The sequence below is a fragment of the Protopterus annectens genome, chromosome 11.part0 (assembly GCF_019279795.1).
Source record: "Protopterus annectens isolate FY-2018-M chromosome 11.part0, PAN1.0, whole genome shotgun sequence".
NCBI classification, from domain to species: domain Eukaryota; kingdom Metazoa; phylum Chordata; order Ceratodontiformes; family Protopteridae; genus Protopterus; species Protopterus annectens.
In genome coordinates this window covers 840,318,654-840,342,504 of record NC_056745.1, presented here as the reverse complement: position 1 = coordinate 840,342,504, position 23,851 = coordinate 840,318,654, and positions in this window count along the sequence as shown.

Here is a 23,851-nt window from a genome sequence, read left to right as displayed (position 1 = left end):
GATCTATTTAGCCTCATGTCAGGAATGTAAATTGTTCTACATAGGGAAGACAGAGAGGGTTTTTTGTATACGTATCTGCGAACATTTGTATGCGATAAGAAAAGGGGATGACAATAATGCCCTTAGTTGACATTTAAAAGCTAGTCCCCATTGTTCAGGTTTTCTTTTTGGAATTTGTGAAATTGTGGATAAAGACCAGAGGGGGGCAACTGGAAAAATAAAATTAGAGATGAAGGAAATAATGTGGCAAATCAAAACTAATGCCACGATGGGACCCGGGTTGAATGAGATGTTCAGTATAGTGCCATTTTTAAAGAAACAAACTGAAAAATTATGAATTTTATAATTAAATGGTTTTAATTGTTTATTTATGTACTTGATTTTATTCATTTTTTTTCACCTTTGTAAGAATGAATTAATTACACCAAAAGTTGGATGTGATTTTATAGGTGGGAGTGGGTATTTAAACAGAGGAATTCCGTATTTTAAATTGTTCTGATGAAGTCATGCTTGACATGATGAAAGCGCTTAACATTTATCTGTGTTGAATACCGAATAAAATAGTTTTACATGTTTTTTATACGTTCCTGGATTTGTGTTCTTTTGCCTTATTTCGACAAGTGTCCTGGTTTTTATGGATGTAGAGTGTACATTTTAATTGTCCATGATTTTGCAAACCATCTCTGATTTTGTCTCATATTTTTGCCCTGTTCTCATAATTTTTTTTTTATTTTTCTGATAAATCACTGATTACAGTTTATCCATAATCCCAAAATTTAAACTACTTTTTGTTCAGAAAATTCATTTTGATGCAAAATCTGTTGCTCTATTAATTTTTTAAGTGAATTAGAGTAATATTTAAAAAATGTCCATAATTTTGGACCTTTGTTTTTTGGCTTTGTCAAGAATTCAGGAGAGGTATATCATGTAATTGCATTCCCTCTTTTCAAAACAAGCTACAATAGTTTATCAAAGTGGGCAACGCATGCAGGTCAAATTTTTCCACAATTATTACATCGTTTCAAAGAGTTTTGCTACTGACAAGGATTGGGTCAAGGTTTCATGCAATAACTGCATAACATGTAAATATATGATCCAGAAGATAGAGTGTAGTGTAGGAAATCCTCATTTTCCAGACAGACAGAAAATAAATTGCCCATCACTAAAACTTTGAATTATCAGAGAACTAATAGCCAGAATTAAAACCAGAGACAGGGTCAGTAAAGAATGGCATATTTCCCAAACCCCAATAATGGAGACAGATTTATTAACCTGATAAACCTAACAAAACCTAATTAGAAGACATAGGGCTTTCCATTTCCTTTCACAAAAAAAACTCCCTTCGAAACTATCCCAGATACATTTGGAAGCTAATAAATAAAATAACAGGATGGACTTCAGTCAAAGAACAAGCAGAACAAGGTATCAGTAAATGGATCATTAGCTACGTTTCACCCAAATACTTTTGCAATGAATACCCCAGCTGCCCACAGTTCCATCAGAGACATCACTTCTCCTTTCATTGAACCAGTTCTATTCACTCCAGTCTCTTAGACAAACTATCTGGTAATTCATCACCCACCTCTGACAAATTCCACATCTTTCTTGGTTGAGAAAATGAAGCCATGGTCAATTAGTCTTCTCTTTCCATTACGTCTATAAGCTACGCCTCTGCAACAACACTTTTTCACTTAGGTTGAAGCAAGTCTTAGGTACACCTCTTTCATCATTTGTGAAAAAAGGAAGTATCCAGCAATTCCATTCAGTTCCATTCCACCAGTCATCATATGACTTTTTGAAAGAATTAAATGTCTATGTACATTCAGAAATATAACATGCTAACCCCAACTAGCATGTTTTTTTTTTTTGGAATACAAGCTAAGATGATTTAACTATCCACAGCTTCAGAGACCTTACTGAATCCTTTGATCTAGTTAATCAACTCAGTCCCTCACTGTTTTAGGAATAAGTCACCAGACCCTTGAATGTTTTAGGAATTTTATCTCAGAGTATTATCTGTAAAGTTGAGCAAAATATGTCAACCAGTGCTCCTTTCGTAAACGGTGTTTCCCAAAATTCTTTTCTGTCCCTTCTCTCTATCTTGTTTGGCAATCTACCAAGTAACTTCCACAACTATGACTCATTCTAAATGCAGACGATAGGGATATCAATAGAGCCACCCCTCCTACTTCAGAGCTAAAAAAGAACTAGAAAATTATCCAGCTCTACCTTCTAACTGGCTAAAGAATGTCTATCTGGTCTTAAACACAAACAAAACAAAAGTTATTATATTTGGAACCCACCAAAAACTAATATTAGTACCCCATAACTGTTGTATCCTACATAATATGCATGATAAAACAGAGACTATAAGCCACTTCCAATATCAAAGGAGTCAGTTAAACCAACATTTAGATTTTTACCATCACATTAACATAACAAGGACCAAAATGAATAAACTTCTCTTCTGGTGAGCAAAGTTTTCTAATTTTCTTTCATCAGAAAGCAGATGTCTAGTTGGTAAAGGTATCACTCTTGCAAAACTAGAATACAATCTCCCATGCATCAACATAGCTTTTTAACCCTACAAACAATTAGCAATCATGGTTGCAGGTTTATTTTACCCCCCCCCTACACACACACACACACACACACACCAAAAAAATAGAACACCAGTGCCTTACTCTTGTCAAAGCAAAATGTCTATTCTGCTAAAGATAGATCTCATTTCCTACTGGGCCCTCTAATTTTCACTCTGTTAAGACTGGAGTCATTCATCTTCCTAAGTAACTATCTATTTCTAAGATCCTCAGATTATCATCTAAAATCAATTCCACCCTCAAGACCATCACTCCAGACATTATGCACAGAGCTACATATTACATATCATAGCTTCTCCTCCACTGCTCCCACACATTTGTAATGTATGCTGATGTACTGACATATATAATGTCAAAGAGTGAAAAACTGACCTTTACCAAAGAACCAGATGACTAGAACAATACTCCCCTTTATCACCTCCAAACATACCACAAACCATACCTTCAACAGCTCCCCCACCCTATATATCTAAAGAACAGGTCATCAAAGCTCTGTCTAAGGCAAATAACACAGCATCTATAGGTCTTTATGGCAACCTAGGCTGCATACTAAACAAACTAAAATAGGAATTAGCACCACCCTTAGGCACCCTATTTAACTACAGCCTAATTACAGGATTTTTCCCAGCTGAATGGAAAACCATGACCATTATCCCCCTCCACAAGGGCGGCTGTTAAACAGACCCAGAGAATTATAGACCCATAAGCCTGACTAGCTTTATCTGCAAGGGCATGGAATGTATCATCATGGACCTCATAAATAAAAATATAGGTGACCTCCAAACCCTTGATCCAACCCAGTTCGCTTTGTAAAGGGTTGATCATGCCTGTTAATCCAAGTAGACTTCACTGAAAATGTGATTAGGGCTATAGATGAGGGAAAATCTGTGCACAGATCATATCTGGAGTTGGCGAAGGCCTTTGACACAATCCCCCATTCAGGTATTATTGGCAAACTCACCCACCTAAATGTCAACCCCTTTGCTGTTTAGGTGGGTAGCAAATTGGCTCACTAACAATAGACATGCCATCAAAGTGAGTGACTTCACCTCAACCAGCAGACCTGTCACCAGTGGGGGTTCCACAAGGGTCAGTACTGGGCCCCCTTTTGTTTGGTCTTTACTTCTCGAAAGTTCAGCCCAAAACAAAGGGGCTGTGGCTGACCAAGTTTTCTGACTACTGCAAACTTGGCACAATTGTTGACTCCCCAAATGATGTCAGTGTACTCCAAGAGGGGCTTACACAGACAAACGATTGGTACCAAAGCCAAGGACTCAAACTAAATGCAAAAAAAATAATTGTCATCCCCTTCAGTAAAAACAATGTCCCTACTAACTATCAAATAAACAACACTACCTTAAGTACGAACTCTGTAGTGAGGGATTTGGGCACACAAGTAGACTGTGACCTAAACTTTGACCACCATGTGTCCACTGTAGTGAGAAAGGTATTCTACATTCCACATTTGATTAGCAAAGGCATAGCCTCAAGAGCAGAATAAGTTATAACCACCCTATACTCATCCCTTATCAAGCCCATAACTGAGTATATCACCCCCTTTGGTATGTACAGTACCACGCAGCTGCAGCAACTGGAGAGACCCCAGAGATTTTTAACTAAGAAGATCTAGGGTCTTCAGCACATACTTTACACAGACAGACTAAAGTCTTTGTCACTGTACTCAGTAGCATATAGGCTGCTTAGGGGAGACTTGTGCCTGGCTTATAGAGTAATCTTTGACCCCAACTTGATGAAGTTGTTGCACATCCATAAGTCAAATGGAACTAGACTTACCCACTCCAATCACCTAAATCTGGCCTGCGTTTTTAATAAGACATGCTGGAGAGACAAATTCATCTCACAGAGGTTGCCACTGCCCTGGAATAGGTGACCAATTCATGTTAAGCAGAGCACCTGTATGACTCTGTTCAAAAGGAACCTGGCAGTGGTCTAGGCGAAAACACTTAACTTTGAATCTTTTATGTTGGTTCTTTCCGTGTATCTTTTGGATTTGGTTGTCATTAAACATTCATGATTCTACTGTCCTGCCTGGCCTGGAGTTCTTGCATTTGTTTGTGACTATGCTCATTTGGATTTTTTCTTGGTTTTATTCAAATTCCATGGCTGAAAGAGTGGATTCCAATGTTTGGCAGATACCCCATCTATTTTCAAAGACTTGATTGGGGTGTACGATAATTCTCTAGTGACGAGGGGAGAATTTAACAAAGTGTTGCTGCTTTTAACGCGGCTTGTTTCTAACTGTAAGGATTCTAAGCTCGAGACAGCAAGTGGGTTACCTGGCAACCAATTGCAGCTCCTGGACTCACATTACACACGCGGTTTGCGTGCGATGGCAAATCAGGCCATTTCTAGGGAAGAATATAGAGGAGACTTGAGTTTGCAGCCAGGAGAATGCCATAATGTGCATTCGGATGACTCAACACCAAATGTGGTTGTTAAATGGATCTACAGAGAAGGGAAAAGCCAGTGACCATCTCAATTTTGATGCATGTAATGGCAGAAGATTCAATTTTAATGAAGGTACTTTTATTAATAGAAACGAGACTTTTGGGGACACACTAAAATTGATTAAAGAGAAATTGTTCAGTTTTAAATCTACACAGATGGAAATTGACTATTTAACTGAATGTGTGACTGTGAATAAAGTCCCTAAAGGACTCCGCATTTTTAAATATCCAAACAATGTTAAACCTAACAGTTGGCTTCATAAACAATTATTGGAATTCTTTAATAAGTCTGGCATCGAGATGCTTAAATTAATGATTAGGGACTGCGAGACTCAAAGAGAGTCTGTATTGAAGGAAGTGACTTTGTTACATAGTAAAATTATTTCAGACAGTTTATTCAGTGTTGAAAAGGTGAAATATGACAGTCCAGTTAGAAACATTGATATGTATTGTGACAAAACAGTTAACAGAAAAATCAAGAAATTGCAAAGGGATTTATTGGAATACAGGGAAGGGAGGGTTTATCCATCATCTAAAGTCTCCCATGTTGGACACAATTCTGATAAAGTTCATATAGAACGTGTAGATGATCTTGATGAGGTTATTATTAATGAAGACAACACAGGACACCCTTTAGGGCAGCTCCCTTTGAGGAGAAGCAAAAGGCTAGCCCAAAAACAAAGGAACCCTACTTATTATCTCTCCCACTACTCCAGGAGAGGAGGGCGGCAGATACAAAGCGAAGGTCTGGAATTATCATCCCACTTGATTGAACTTTTTCCAGCTGTTATTGATCATTCAACAGGTGTCTATATGGACTCTTTACATGATGGGGAAACCCCCAGAATGTTACTATGGATATTACAGTCACCTGTGAAGGGAAAATTTGTAAACAAGGAAATTTTACTATATTTAATTTTACAGACATTGTGATTAACAATGATCGTTTTAAGTTATTTACTAAACGTTTTCAATTTGTACCTTCTCGTTCAGGTGTTTTAGTGAATACATTGATTGATTTAAAGATGTTCATTAGGCATTTGAATTTAAACATTTTTTCCAAGGGACAAGACTATAATAATACCTGAAATAGGTAGGAAAAGCCTCTTTAACCCCCCCTACTATTCTGTCCCTAAAAATTTTTGAGGAAATAGTGGAGAGGGACATTGGAAGAATAGATTATCCAAGAGACTTGGTTTCTAATTTCCTGAGGGTGAAAGGAATTTACTCAACCACATGAAGGACAATAAATGTAAAGTTATGAAACCAGATAAGGGGGGCAGGGCAGTGTTGATGTACTTGTTAGATTGCATACATGTACAACATTTTACACAATCCAGACCAATATATGGTAGTCTCTAGAAATGAGATTAATATTGCCTATTCCAGAATCAATTATTTTTTATTTGATCATTTGTTACAGAGCACTATTAATGAAAAACTATATAACGATTTACATGTGGAAAAACCCAAGATTTCTACAGTTTTTGGCATACCAAAAACCCATAAAGGGGTAGAGAACTTGAAATTTAGACCCATAGTGGCAGGAGAAGGATCTATCAATGAACCCCTTGCCACTTTTAATGATCTTAAACTGAAAAGTTTTATTGGTTCGGTGGCCCATATCACTAAAGACTCCTGGGATTTTCTCAGGAGCACAGCTAGTGAGAAATTTAGCAAGGAAGTTTACTTAGTCACTATCGATGTAGTGGAGTTTTTTCCCAGTATTCTACACAACAAAGGTTTGGAGTGGTTTGGTGAAGTCTTGGGTGTAGTGCCTGGCTTGGATGGCAATACGACCAACCTGATTTTTAATTTTATGCACACCATTTTAAGGAACAATTTTATATATTTTAACGATGAATTTTACAAGCGGAGGAAGGGGGTTGCCATGGGGGCAGCCTGTGTCCCCCTTTATGTGAATTGTGTTCTTTATTATTGGGAACAGAATTTTGTTTTCAACACTGATTGGAATAATTACATTTCCTTCTACACCCGATACCTTGATGATATTTGTCTTTTATGTGAAGATTCAAAGGGGAGTTTTTTTGAATTTATGAATTATATCAACAATTCAACAGACTTTTTGGCATTTACTTATACCATTGCTGAATCTAGTATAGACTATTTGGATGTTACACTTTACAAGGACTATACCCACATGTGCTTTCAATCTAAATTGTTTAGGAAGGGCACATTCTCCAATTCCTACTTACACTATGACAGTGGGCAGCTTTATTACCAAAAGAAAGGTATTATTAAGGGTCAACGTATTAGGCCATAAAGAATGACCAGTGAAACTGCATTTTTTTTCTGGATGAGGTCAAAACTCTCACCCAATTGTTTTTGGAACAAGGATACCCTAAACAATTGATTGATTCTTTAGTCAATGAAGTGATTGAGAATCAGGACCTCAAATATTTTACCTTGTTGGGATTAGGGAGAAATACACAGGAATGGTCAGACAGGGCTGATGATATACAAGTTGGGGAATTTATTCACACCTTTTCTAGTGCATCAACACAAGTGGAGGATATAGTGAGAAAACACTGGGCCATTTTAAGGGTTAATGAAGAAACTGAGAATTACCTCCCTGAGCGACCCACTTTTGTTAAAAGAAGGGACACCAACTTGAAAGAATTGTTTGAAAGGATAGAGGATGGGAAACTGTCTAGTGGTAAAGGTAAGCACGGGGCCTTCAAATGTGGGTCATGTAATAAGTACAGTTATATGATGGAGAAGAGTGAAGTGTATATCCCATTCAGGAAATTTAGGTTGAGATCATCTAGTTATTATAATTGTGTGTTCAAAGGGGTGATGTATATTGGGATTTGTGAGACATGTTATAGTTTTTACATTGGAAAAACAGAAAGACAATTGAGAAGGAGAGTCTATGAACACATTTATGATGTGTCTAGGGCCAAAGAATCTAATGCATTATACAGGCATTCATTTTTTTTGTTTTGGAGCAGGTAGCTGTTTATCCCCGAGGGGGTTGTTGTGAATCTAGACTTGAGTATAGGAAGCTGTATTGGCAGCTCAAATTGGATGCAGGCAAGACCCCGGGACTTAATGATCAAATAAGTATCAACAGCGTGTTTAAACATAGGGCGGCCAAATTATAAGCTGCTATTTTAAGACCATCCCCATAAAGGCCAGTTAACATCTTTATTAATGTGTCTCTGTTCATTTTAAACGTATAATATTTCATCTTTGCATATCCCTGTACATTTTACATATTTATTAGTTGAAATTATGAAGTCATTTACTGTTATGTGTTCAGGCATTATTTTAGTAATACATTTTACTAGGTATTGTTAGTAATTTTTTATATTCATTATATGTTTTTTATATTCATTATATGTGTTTTACTTGAGGGAATGACATTATACCTTTAAGGACTAATAGTCATTGATTAGTGGTTAATTGATTTCACTATTTATATGAGGGTTAAATGAAGAAGCCTGGCAGTGGTCTAGGTGAAAGCTCTTAACTTTGAATTTTTTATGTTGGTTCTTTTGTTGTATCGTTTGGATTTGGTTGTCATTAAACATTTATGAATCTACTGTCCTGCCTGGCCTGGAGTTCTTGTATTTGTCTTTTCAAAAGCAGCCGGGATGAATGGATAGGAAACTTCAAATTCTTGCCAGGAATAACTCCCGATGATGATCGCTTACACGTTTCAAACTGAACTAAAAAAAAAGAAAAAACATAAAAGAATGGCTTTTGCTGAGATCGGAGCACAGTGGGGATAAGGGAATATTTCCTTTTCCCCATTGTAGTGTGATCTCGGAGTGAGAATATAAAAGTAGGTGTGTGGGGGGTGCAGGGGGGCTTGCCCCCCTGCATAAACATGATTACTGTTATCATTTTTTTAATGTTGTGGGGGGGGGGCTGTTTTTTTTTTTTTTTTAGCAGATTTTCACAAAAGTGCTTTTTCGGTGAAAAAGCACTTTCACGAAACTGTGCTCAACCGTTTCCGTTTCGATGAAATGTGTGTTTGGTAATTAATCCTAGATTCATAGATATATATATAAATACATGGATTACCTTTCAAATATCAAATATCAAAAGACCAGAATCCCAAACATTATTTTCGCAAGACGAAAATAATGAAAGTTAAAATTCCGAATCACGGACTTTTTCCTAGAATAGTCTTTCGATATTTGAAAGGTAATCCATATATATATATATATATATATATATATATATATATATATATATATATATGTGTGTGTGTGTGTGTATAGTTCTGCATCATTTTGTTGAATGTAGTTTTGACTGAAAGAAAAGCACTAAGTATATATGAGAGTACATTTGACTAAAAAGCCATTTCATTGAAAACACTGCACACAATATATTACATAAATAATGTTTTTGCAGGGGGCAAGCCCCTTCACCCCCAAATTAGGGGGTACAGCATAATGGAGAACATTGACAGACTACATTAAAGACTTCTAAATTTTTCCCTAACAATTCCCATGATCACAAACACACTAGAAATAACATTTATCAAAATGACTGTTCAGTCAAATGTACTTTCAGTTATTTTTCTTCATTCATTTGTGGTTCAGTCAAAGCTACCGTTGACAAACTGTTAGAGCCATATATATATATATATATATATATATATATATATATATATATATATATATAAAATAGTCATTATTTTTGTCGAACAGCACTTTTGTCGATGTCTGTTTAGTCGAAACAATTTGGTTCTAAACAGATGGTTGACATCTGTTAAAAAAAAGTAGCAGTTCAGATGATTCTCGGGAGTTGGAGAATTTGCCCTTTCCTGAGAATATATTATTAGTAGGGGGTGTAGGGAGCACAGCCTCCCATGAGTGGTTCAGGAGGGCTTGCCCCCTGCAAAAAATGAAAAAATTGTGTTTTTTTTCCCTTGTTTTAACTTTTTTTGCATACACCAAGATTGATGCTAGATGCATACATAGTAGTGTGTCAAAGTGAATAATGTCTATCATTTGGTGTCAGCATTACTCACATCAATAACATTGCCATTCGCTAAAGGTACGTTATAGAGCTATATACAGACAGACACACATATTGATGTATTACTACATCAAAGTATGACATGTAAAGTCCAAAAATGTCATCTAACAATGGACAAAAAAAATTGGCAGGCTACTGCACATGCTCAGAGGATAACCTTGGAGCACACAAAATAAAACACAAGAGTTTTTGCAGGGGAACCCCCTTCCTGTACCCCTTACCTCCTGCTATTCATATATAATAACTCTGGTCACACAATCCTTGGGGAAAGGGCATGTTCCCCTACCCAGAGATTGTCAGTCTCACTCACCTAATGACCATCTGTTTATGTCGACCAAAGCATATATGTATATATACATAATGTATATCCTAGGTTCTAAGCCTGTTTCTGCAACTACCCTCAAGTGCCAAGCCAGACTTACCTAAAGGCTTTGAGGCTGCAATTCACACAGCGGACCATTTTTTGGCTCGGCTACTGCCCATTTTTATCAGATTCCTAGGTCCTAAGCCCATTTCTGCAACTACCCTCATACTCCATGCCAAACTTACCTAAAGGTTTCAAAGGCCCATTCACATAGTAGACCATTTTTCTGCCTCAGTTACTGCCCATATTTATCAGATGTATGTTTTTTGATTTAGCCATTTGCACTATTTTTGTTATATGTAACCCGCAGTCTTGCACATCACTGAGATGTTGTTGTTCTCCCTTCACCTTGCCATCTGTCACTGCTACCACTTCCTTACATTTTTGCTATAAATTGGTGCTATACTTTCCTATCCATTGGTCATTTTCATCAGAGTTCTCTATATTATTTCCCATTTTTATTCTACCAGTTATACTAACTCTGCTTACCCTGATATCTATAGCATATTTGACCCCAGTCCCATCATTATTTTTCTCTTATTTTAAACCTATTTTCAGAGTTTGAACACATTACAGTCCAAATAACCAGTGTATCTCTCCTACACTTAAATATTTTTCTTATCTTGATATTGGCTCCCTTTTTAGCACTCACTTGCCTTATGTTCCAGTGTATATTATCTCAGTATATTCCCTTTCTTTAGCTCTTCTTCAGCTAAGGAGTTCTTAGCATCTAAAGCAAAATCATTATATTTAGCTAAGCTGATATATCCTACTGACTGGTTTTTGCAGTGACGATCTGCTGTGACTAAGTCCAGCCCACTCTGTTCACCCTCATTTCACTCAGGCTCACTCCGCTCCCCTACCCTGCTCCAATTTCCACCCACCTGCAGCACTTCTACATTTTTTCCAACTTACCACACCCACCAATTTCCAGCACCCAATCAAAAACCAGCCACATTACCCTCAACCATTGTAAGTCAACCAAATATCTTCACATGAACATACCAGTTAACTAACTCCTCCTTTAACTCCCCATATCTAACAAAAGTGTCACTAAATGCTTTACTCCCCCTTTCCTACTATTCTTCGTCTTTTGGCTTTTCCCAGTTAGGGGTCGCCACAGCGGATAACCTGTCCTCTCATGATTGGCAGTGTAGGTTTTACAGTGTTGAGTTGCCAGCCCGGCGCCCAACCTTCCACAGAAGGCATACACATGCACGCACTCACACCTAGGGCCAATTTGGCATGTCCAATCCACCTACAGCATGTCTTTGGAATGTGGGAGGAAACTGGAGCACCTGGAGGAAACCCATGCAACCAGAGGGAGGACATGCAGACTCCGCACAGAAGCATCCCAGCTGAGAATCGAACCGGAGAACCTCTTGCTGCGAGGCGACAATGCTAACCGCTGCACCACCGTGGCTGCCCTCCTCCCTTTATCCCAACCCATCTATTTATCTGTTAGCTCTTTGCCCTTCTAACTCCATGAAAACTCTCCACCATCCCAAGCTCTAAAAAATGTTAGTCATACATGTTATTCCTCTGTTACTCCTTTCCCTAGCCACTCACTTAACATCCTGTCATAATCAGCTAACCACCAATTTCTCCTCTCCCACGTCATATAAAACTAATAAAGTTTGAAATAGTGCCAGACCTCTACACTACTACCTTTATAGAATATTTTATATATAGAGATGCACAACAATATACCACTTCCCAAATGTTTTTTCAACTTCAACAAACTAACACTAAAAACTCTCCTACCCGCTATTATGCTTAGTATCACAAATCAAACTTAGTGGAGGCATTCACTCAAATCCTGGTCCCACAAATGAACAGCACCAACCCTGCATCCTGCCTATATTTCAGCCCCAAAATTTAATAAATACTTTCCCTGAGGGATCTAATCTGTTACTCCTCAACATGACTCTCAGGAGCTTAGCTAATAATATGCATGTTTTTTGATTTAGCCGTTTGACTGCTCTATTTTGTTGTATGTAACCAGCAGTCTTGCACATCACTGAGATGTTGTTGTTCTCCTTTCCCCTTCCCATCTGCCACTGCTCTCCTGATTGGGTGCACGAATTCCACGACAGTCTCTTACACTACTCACCAGACATCATAGTTCTAACAGAAACTTGGCTGAAGCCAGAAATAACCAACAACAAGATACTACCCAAAGGCTATAGCATTCACAGACTTGACAGATTAAATAAACGTGGAGGTGGAATAGCCATTACTTATAAAAATAGTCTCAAATTAGAGCATTAAAAACCAAATGTCCCAGTATTTAACAATGCTGAAATACTGCTTAGCAAGCTCAAAATAAATCCCAACAAATACCTAACTATCATAGGTATGTACATTCCTCCCAGGAGTAACCTCACTATAATAGAGAAAATTCTCCACTGGTCTTCCTTAACGTTTCCTCAGGAAACCTTCATAATGGGTGATTTAACACTTACCCCACTAACTTCATTAACCTGCATGATTTCCTACAGGTTATACTGTCACCTATGAGAATTGACAAAACCACCATAAAACATTCAATACTAGATTGGATATTATAGCAATAACCCACGCCTGGATGTGGGTAATGCTGCATTTACCCACGGTTGGTGTGGTTTGGTCACGAGGGCGAAGCCCGAGTGGCCAAACAAAGCCAACCATGGGTAAATCCAGCATTACCTACACCCAGAAGTGGGATATTGCTATTATACAATGACATTATTTAAGAAAAAAATAATTACTTTTCTTAAATAATGGCATTGTATAATGCCTTCTTGCTGCCCTTCCGCAGCTGTCTGGTATTTTGTGGCAGTTCTGATGTACTGCGCATGCGTATGCCTATGCAGTACATCAGAGCTGTGGGCAAAAGCAACAGAGAAAGCAAGATCTCCGTTGCTTTTTGAAAACTGTTTTGCTATATTAAATGGGTTTAACATAACGAGACAGCTTTAAAAAAAGGAACGGAGATCTCCGTTGCTTTTTTTAAAGCTGTCTCGCTATGTTAAACCCATTTAACACAGCGAAACAGTTTTGAAAAAAACAACGGAGAAAGCAAAATCTCCGTTGCTTTTTACAAACTGTCTCGCTATGTTAAAGGAGTTTAACATAGTGAGACAGCTTTAAAAAAAGCAACGGAGAATCTCCGTTGCTTTTTTTAAAGCTGTCTCGCGATGTTAAACTCGTTTAACATAGCGAGACAGTGTGAAGCAACGGAGATCTTGCGTTCTCCGTTGCTGTTAAAAAAAAGAGTTATAGTAATGGAAGAAGTCCGGGCGACCGGACCTTTTTCCATTAATATAACTCTGATTTACAACGTGCAAGCTGACCAATCAGCATGCACGTTTTTGAATATTAATCGGGAGTCGTTGTATAATAACAAATAAACCATCTAAAGCTTATCACTCAGGCTGCCTCCCTGACAGCATCAGTGATCATCTCCCCACCTACCTACTTAGACAACATCTTCATAACCTGAAAAATATTACCTATTGACAAATCCATAACAAAAACACTTTAATACTCAAACCTTCACTTCCATCCTTCAGCTCTGCAACTGGACTCCACTTAGATCACTTCCATTAGATACTGCTGTAGACTACTTTAATTCCAATTTCCTTAACATATTAAATAAACTAGCACCATGTAGAACCGTAAGAGTAAAATCAAATTATACTCCTTGGCTAATAAAAGATACCAAGCAGCTACTCAAAATTAGAAATAAAGCCTGGGCACAATGGCATACCAACAAAACTCAAGTCAACCTTGAATACTACAGGCATCTGAGAAACAAAGCCAAAATCCACATTGAAAATGACAAAAAAACTTACTATAGTGAAATCCAACAGAAATGCCAAAAACAACACACAAAAATGCTGGACCTCTATAAAAAATCTCTTCCACCCTGGCCAACCTTCAACACCAACCCCAACAAATACAAGCAATATAGACAGTATAGCTGCACAATTTAACACATACTTTACTAATTCCATACTATCACTTACCAAAGAATAATAATAATGCTTCAGTAACAGTCCCAACCATAACCAATGAAACCACTGATATCTTCTCCTTCAAACCTGTCCAAACCAATACTATAAAAAATTTTCAGCAAACTTAAACCGACAACCCTAGCAGCTGACAACTTGCTTACAGAATTACTTAAACTAGCAGTTAATTCTATCGCCTATACTATCTTCATTCTAATTAGTCAAACTAGCTCTGAGCAGTACATTCCCAACATTTGGAAAATATCATACATCATCCCACTACACAAAGGAGGGACCTCTACCAAGCTCTCCAACTACAGACCAATAGCAATTCTATCTCCCCTAGCTAAAATACTACAGAAATGTGTTCACACCCAACTCATGAATTACCTGTTATCTAATAATCTCCAAACAGATACACAACATGGTTTTCAGCCCAATTACAGTACCACAACTGCCCTTATACGTTTCACAGCTATTATCAAACAACACAGAAATGAAGGCAAACTAATATTTTCCATCTTCCTGGACATATCCAAAGCATTCGACACTCTCTCTCACCAGAAACTCCTTTCTGAACTCTCAGCCTTAAAACTCAGCTACTTATCTCTTTCATGGTTCCATAACTACCTAACTGGCCAACAACAAGCAGTCAAATGACACCAAGAGCTCTTCACTCTCTTGCCTGTCAGCATGGGAGCCCCCCAGAGCTCAATTTTAGGTCCCCTGCTTTTCAGTATTTTTACAAATAAACTTTACATTACAACCCACCTCGCTTCTATAATCCAGTACGCAGACAACTCAATACTCGTCTGTGCTGCTCCCATACTTTCACAACTTAAAGAAAGTAATGGTGGTTCTCAGCTGTGGAATCTTGGTTGTGAAATTCACAACTGATTCTCAAACCAAACAAAAGTAATCTAATGCTCTTTGCTTCCAATAAGTCCTTTGACTGCCCATCCTCATTTTTTATCTGTTCCTCCAACAATACCATAATAGCTACTGTTTCTCAGACAAAACTACTTGGTGTTGCAATTGACAATAACATGAGATTTGATAAACATCTATCTCACACACACATAAAACTTAGAACACTATTTGGAATCAAACCGTTCCTCACCAACACAGCAAGACAGTCTATTGCCAGAACTCATCTACTCTCTGCTCTGCTTTATGCCTCTCCAATATTTACCAAACTAGAGAAAACAGACTTAGCAAAACTAGAAGCTTGCTACAATATAATAGCCAACAAATTCCCCACACAAATCCACCATTTCTTCTGCTCTCCAACAACTCAACTGGTTAGAATTAGCCCACTACTTAACCATTGCACAACTTATCACTGCACACAATCTGATACACAAACCAGGTAAGTGCCCTCCACTCCAAAATCTACTTCAACCCTACACAAGCAAATAGGTCGTTCAGTCATCAAACAAATTACTCCTACAAATAACTTAATCCAACAATAGGGCTGGGGATACTCTGTACTCCAACTACAGCTCTAGAATCTGGAACACTATCTTTCAATCCATCCTAACCCCCAAACATTTCAAAAAGCTACTTAAAACCCATCTGATCAACACCTGGCTTTGCTCATGCTCTAGTCCTGGCTAAATCCCATTCTTCCTGTGCATCACTTTCTTTCACCTACATTCTTCAAACCCTTTCTGAACATCAGATGGAACTCAACAGTACTCTTTACTACACCAATCTCCTCTCTCACCTCAACATATCACAGTTTCCTCATTCCATATTCACTAAAATAACCCAAATATTCCTCCTCTCTCCCTTATCACATTACTTAACGCACCTCAGCTTTACTCAGCTCTATTTTGCCCAAACCCTTAACCTACCATTTTATTTTCCCTCCCAAATGTTCTTTTACTCTTTATTACTACTTTCTCCTAACCATTGTTTATCTTAGTGCTTCTTCCCTATTCCTCCCTCCTACACTATTCTCTGTTCAATCTGCTCCCACCACTTTTTTCCATCCTCTGTTATTCCCTCTTATCTCCTTTCTCAACCCTGTTTTACAGCTCCTAAAAAAATATTATCCATCTGTACCATGGCAACCTAATGTTCTGAACTCATATGCAAGTTTGCTCAAACCAATTGTATATAAAATCTTTCTTTAGTCTATCTTTTGGTTTATACAAATTGTCCAATTTGTTGTATAACAAGCTATGTAACCAATGTATTCTATGTAATGTTCCACAGTGTTTTTGTCATGGGGTTTTTCTCCCAGGCCTTTGGTGAAAATAGGCGCCTGCCCAGTCAGACTTTCCCAGTAAACAAATGTCCAATAATTAAATAAATAAACAAATTATTTATATATATATATATGTATATATATATATATATATATATATATATATATATATATATATATATATATATATATAAGCTGTTGGACATGCTACACTTAAAGAAATCCCAATCCCTCAGAACCACACGCTCCAGGGATCTAAACCTTGTCATCAAAATGAACAAAACATGTTGGAGGGATAGGTTCCTGACCCAGAAACTCCCCAGACTCTGGAATAGACTTCCCATACATGCCAAGCAGAGCGGCTCTTTGGCCCTCTTCAAAAGGAATCTGGATGATTGGATGGGAGATAGGAAATTGACCCTGGGGATCATGTCAGTTGCCCTGCTAGACAGAAGTCCAGGGAAGTAAATATTGTGGGAAGAAATAGCCAGGGAATTGTTACGGCTAGGCTTGTATAGGCCCTTGGGCTGATAGCCTAGTACCAACCTATGAACCTATATATATATATATATATATATATATATATATATATATAGATATAGATATATACACACACACACACACACACACACACACATTTTATTTATTTTATTTAACATTTGTTAACTTGGAAAGTCTGACTTGGAACTAGGCCAATTTTCAGTGGAGGCTCAGGGAGAAACACTCCAGGCACATGTCTTTGTAACATGGAGGAAACCAGAGAAAACCCACACGAATGCAGGGAGGGCATGCAGACTCCACACAGAAGGCACCCCAGCTGAGAATTGAACTGTAGAACCTCTTGCTGTGAGGTGACAATGCTACTGCTGCAGCACTGCACCATCCAAAATGCCTAAAATACAATTTGTGTTTCATCAGAGTGAGCTATTGAGAAACAGCTAAACTGAAAGAACAAGAGCTTCCACAGAGATTTGAACTCAGATCACCAACTTCAGTGAGGTGGAACTTTACAGACTTTAAATACTAAAGGTTTGCTCAATGCAGTAAGCTGCTACACAAGTGCAACAGTATGAACCATATTTCATCCTATTAAGTTGCTAATAAAAAACCCTAGTTTGCAAAAGATAAGGCAATCTCTTCATCCTTGTTAACAGAACTATGAATTTTACTGCCTGCTCTGGCTTATGTTAGTTGCAAAAAACAAATGACAAGGAACCATCTCTGGTAAACTGAAAACTTGAAACTAAACAAAAAAATTGAGAATTGCTGGTTAAAATACACTGATGCAATGAATACAAGGAAGTTAGTTTTGCAGTTAAGACTCAGTGCCACCATCCCCTCAGTCTGAATGATGGTATTTCTTTAAATAGCATGTTTAAATTGAGAGTTGCCAAATTATGAAGGAATTCTATATACTAATATTAGAATGTAAAGAATTTTTTTTTTCAGTAAGCACATGATTTTAACATTTTTTAATTCTGATTTCAACCGTTGCACTGGTTCATTTACTTTTAAAAGGTTTAAATTAGAAGTTGGTCTGGCATCAATATATATTTCATCTCCTATGTTTTTAGCTTGGTAGGTGATTTCATTTTTATTGAATTTAACATTATTTAGTTAACTGACAAGTTTCTTTTGGTTCAGAGTGAATTTGTCATCTGGTGAGGTAATTAGAAATAGTAAGTGTGTGGGGGTGATTTTTAATTTTGATGAAGTCTGTTGTACTGTAAAGACAAAGGGATAAATCATTTGTACTAAATGAAACATCTGTGGACATTGTTCTGCATTTGATTTCATCTGTGGAGGATTTGTTTGAAACACATTGTTTTGGTTAATGTAATGAATCTGTTTAGCACCTTCATGCACCTATTATCATACAAACTTTATCAGAACTGAGCAAACTCACAAACTCACTATTTAAGTATTAAAACAAAGTCACATTATGTATGACAAACAAATAAGAATAAATGATTAAATACTTTTTTATAAAATAATAAAATAATGAATGCCTTTATGAAAAATGTACTATTCTTAATTTAAGCCAATACCAAGCATTTCATTTAAAAAAGACCATAATTTAAACATTTAGTCTGTTAAACACATTTTATATTTATATGCTCATTTAAGCCTCTCAGGTTGTCTCATTTAAAAAAACAACTGCAATTTGAGTTATTTATTCTTTAATTTAATTTACTGTTATAATTACCAACTCATATATCTAGTTTAACGTGTTCTAATGCAAAATATAAAAATGTGCAAAACTTATGACAAACTATAGAATATTGCATTGGTTTCATTTTGATCTTAACAGACCTGTTATAGGTCTACTTAGGTCTGTAGACATTAATGTGATGATTAGTGAACAAAAGCACTCAACATAATCATTAAACAAGTGTGTTTTAACCAGCAGTCCACAGAGGGCTTTTTGTTTTAGTGTCAAGCTTTCAGTTTAACACTTGTTGTTCCTTGTTATCTGTTTTTTGGATCGTAACAGTTTTGATGAGAGTCAACTGAACAGCATGGTTAAGCACTTTTAAAATAATGTGGATAATGGCAGATTGAGTCTAAATGGGCTCATTGCACACTGTTTCTGATGACTACAACCAGACTTTGGATGACATCAATAATGCCTTGGAAGATATATTAGCTGCAGTGCAAGTATTAAGTAGCAGGTGCCCAGATTGTTTTTGAAAATGCACCTGACAACATCTCAGAAAGCAGTATATGGTATTACTGATTTGTTAGCAAAACCAGTTAATCCTTTTGTCAGCCATTACTATAGAGATAACATATAGGTCAGATTTGTTAACAACACCTGTACTGAGAACACTAAAGATATTTTAAGAAAACTGGAGGAAGCACTATATAAACATACATGTTTAGGTGATGATCAACTATTTTTTGAAACGTATCATGAAGTGACAAGTGCCAAAAGATCTCTGAATTTATAAATGTATAAATTTCCTGTTTGTCTACCACATATTCTTTATATAAAGACTTATATGACCTGTTTAACTGTACAGATTGTGAGTCCATGAAACTGCTCCCCTAAAACAATGATTTAAATGAACTGGCTAAAGAACTTAAGAAATTGGACAGTGATTTCTAGCACACTGCTTTCTTTAGTGACTGAAAAGCTAAATACAATCTGATCTTTATTAAGTTAAAACAACATGCTACAATTATAGAAGGATTAAAAAAAATAACTTGTTATGACAAAGCATATGATGAAGGGACAGCTTTTCCACTGTAGTCAACAGGTTCTGACATCAACAGAACCAGTAATGGGTCTGATGATGATGAAGTCTCTTCAAATAACAGCTCAGGTAAAATAAATGAAACTGACTGTTTCTTGAAGATTCACCAATCAAGAGTCAGTCAGTCAGTTCAAGAAGATAGCAACTATCAAAACTGACAGTCACTACAGAGTACAATAACTTATTATCATCATTTGGGCTAGGTGAACCAAAAAGACAGACCAAAGATTTAAGGCTAGCTTGAAATTTTATCAAAAGACTTCCCCCCAGCTTTTCAAAAGCCTGCACGGAGTGTAAGATGAGTGCAGTAGCTCACGCAGGCAAGATGTCTGCCGTGCGATCCAGGAACAGCCGGCAGGGGTGTGCACAAGAGCTCCAGCACTAATCTTGCACGGACTAAGCCCTGGTATGCAAATCACCTCATTTGCTGGAGAAATCCATGCAAATGAGGTGATATTGCAATCCAGGAAGCTTGCAATAGTCCGTGCAAGACAAGTGCAATCTGCAGAAATGTACTCGGTTAGTAACTGAGTACATTTCTGCAAATTCCAAAACAGAGCTATGACAGCTCCAAATAAAGGCTGCATATTATTGAGGTAGCATGCCAATGGCCAAGTAGAATGCCATTGGCATTGCAAACTTTTTAAAAAATAAATAAAACAACTTTTATTTTTTTTTCCCCATTTTCAGCTGTTTAAGCATAGGGCAGCGCAAACAGGATCGGGGGGAAAATAAGAAAATAAACTGAAAATGAGCATTCTAACAAAAATCAGTATTCTGCCATGCAAGTCAATGGCAGGCAAAAGACAACTTGGCCAGTGAGTAGTGGTTGCTAAGGGGGGTGGCTCAGTGTGGGACATTTAACTATGCATTAGTAGGCAGTCCTATGCAAGTGAGGGAAAGATTAGTGAATCAAAGATTTTCCCACGGTGTGAGGCAGGTCCCAAGAGTATAAGAGTATAAATAGCTGGGTGCAAGACTAGGATATAGGTGACATCATGGGGGAGGTGTCAGGCATACTGTAAGTGGATTGGAGCCCTGTGGCTTGGGACTGCTCCTAGCTTAGCACAGCTAAGCTAGAGGTGTGTCGAAACTGCCTAGCTCTCTTTACAAAGTGTAAGCGGGTGTCTTACAGGAAGAAAAAGGAAGTTAAACTAAGAAATAACAGCCCTGTGCACATTTTAGCACTCCATTTGCACAGCACGCACACAGGCTTAAACTGGGAGGCAATGGGAAGGGAAAACAGCAGTAGGAAGATAATCAAGGAGAACTAGCTTAGCTGACAGGTGAAATGTATCAGAAACAGTCAAGTACACAGGCAGCAGCCCAACCCAACCCAGCACACTACTATAAGCTATGCAAACACCTGCCCCCCTTGTTTTTCACAAAACCTCTGCACCACCGTTGTATACAGACGGGGAAATTTTACAAAACGAAAGCAAGAGAAAAAATGTTAGGGTCTGCTTTTGCTATCATAAACCAGCATGTGCAAGAGGATGAGGGTGGTGAGGATGTGAATGCTGCTGAGCAACGCACAGTGAGGATATGGAGATGAGTGTACAGGCCCAGGGTAACCTACCAAGGGCTACATGAGCTGGAGATAGTGGAACGCTATAGGGTGGACAGGAACCTCCAACAGCAAATTGTTGAGCTGTGCCAGCCACACCTCACACACAGAATTAACAGAGGGGAACCCATCCCAGTGGATACCAAGGTATATGTAGGCCTAAGAATATTAGCCACAGGTACCTTCCAAAGGCCAGCTGGGGATATGATAGGGATTTCACAGTCATCAGCATTCAGGGTATTCCACCAGTTCCTGGATGCCATGTCAGCACATGTTGGTGAGCACATTTATTTCCCCATCACCCGTGAGGTGTTGGCCAGCAATATGCGTCTCTTCCACCAAATAGCAGAATACCCTGAGGTAGTGGGTGCAATAGACTGCACTCACATACACATTAAAGCACCACCAGGTGAGCGGGGTAGGGTCTACATCAACCACAAGAGCTTCCCCTCCATCAACTTCCAGGTTGTGTGCGATGCCCAGGGCATAATAATGAATGTGTGTGCTGGCTGCCCTGGAAGCTACCACGATTCCCACATCTGGCATCTGACACAGCTGTAAAAGACATTTGCCAATGGGGACATCCCACATGGTCATCTAGTGGGGGATGCTGGATACGCACTGGAGCCATGGCTGATGACACCCATCAGAAATGCACACACACCCAAACAAGAACTCCATAATGAGGCACACGCACAAACACGAATCATAATAGAGCGTGTGTTTGGGATGCTCAAGTAATGGTTCCGGTGCCTGGATTCATCCGGTGGAGCCTTGCAGTACTCACCAACTACATGTACCCAAATTGTCCTTGTATGTGCCATGCTACACAATATGATCCTGCGGAAACAGCTGCAGCAGGAACAGTATGCCGCAGGGCCACACAGCCCCCCACCAGTGCCAAGGCCTGCACAGGCACAGAATGACTCAGAGGAGGAACAATCTGAGACTGCCCCAGTAGGCAGAAGGAGGCATGCCCAGTATGCCCGGGCCTTGACAAAGAGGCAAAGCATAGCACATGACTGACACAGTAGGGACCCAGGGAATGACACCTCTCTCCGACTCACACATACAGTAAAAGGGATGCCAAACATGACACTACCTGTGCTCAAACATGTATAGGGAGTGTACTATGTGCATCCGACATAGGCAGCCCTGCAGCACCACCCTCAATACTGGGACACCCGCAAGGTATGTGACTCACACATGCCAGTCGGGGGGGGGGGCACATACCCAAAAACAGTCACAGCCAGCAGGATAGGTGTAGACAAACACAAACAAGTGCTGTACTATGGCCTCTGAATGAGCCTTATGGGTAACCCCCTCCCCCAGGCCTACACAGACAGACTACAGCAGGCCAGGCAGTTAGATGCAAGTTGTGAAGTCTAGGAAGTCAAAAACTAATATGTAGGTAGTGAAAGCTAAGATCTGTAGTACACTGGTATGCCTCTAGCCAGCACAACAGGTAAGTCCACAGACTGAAATGGTTTACCCGACATACCAGTACAGTCCTAGCAAATGAGTAAACATGTCAGGTGTGCCCCACCATCCTACTTACATTTATAGTAACAGTCAGGTGTGCCCTCCACCCCTGCGTAGAAATGTAGAAACAATCAGGTGCCCCCCCGCTATGCAGAAATGTAGCAACAGTCAATGCCAAATGACCAATGTATACCCTGCAGACACAGCATGCTACCTGTTGGTGTACAACACAAAGGTCAGCACCGCACTACAAACTACCTGGACTTGATCCACACATGCACTATAGATGGCCATACTGGGCATGCTCACACACTTAGAAGAATGAAGGCAATGTCAGTCATCAACATACTGAAACATCATACTGGGCATGCTCACACACTAAACACATGAAGGCCATGTCTGCAAACACCAGCAGACCAGACATATCTGGCAGTTGCAGTTTTTATTGCAGACACATGCCAGTATGCACCACTCCTGCCTTGCACACACAGTGGATGGGAAAACAGACATATATGTAAAGACAACACACTATAATAAGCCAAAGGTAGATGGACATAGATGTATGGAAGAGGGTGACCATGACAAGGAGCCATCTGGGCCTGTCCCATCCAGCACACAGCCAAAGGGCCCCCAAACACATGAGGTGCAGGTGTCACTCACTGCAGATACTAGCCACCAGTATCAGTCAGCATGACAGACTATATGGTGCATGTGCCAGCTGTGCAACATGACTGTACAAGGAAGTAGTCACCTAGTAGCTGTATACATGTACCTGTGGCATATGACCCTGTGTGTGCCTGCATGTGACATGACAACCCCTACATGAATGGGTTTTGGCCCATGCACACACTGACCTCCCCATAGCAGTATCATGACAAGCCTGCTGAGGTCAT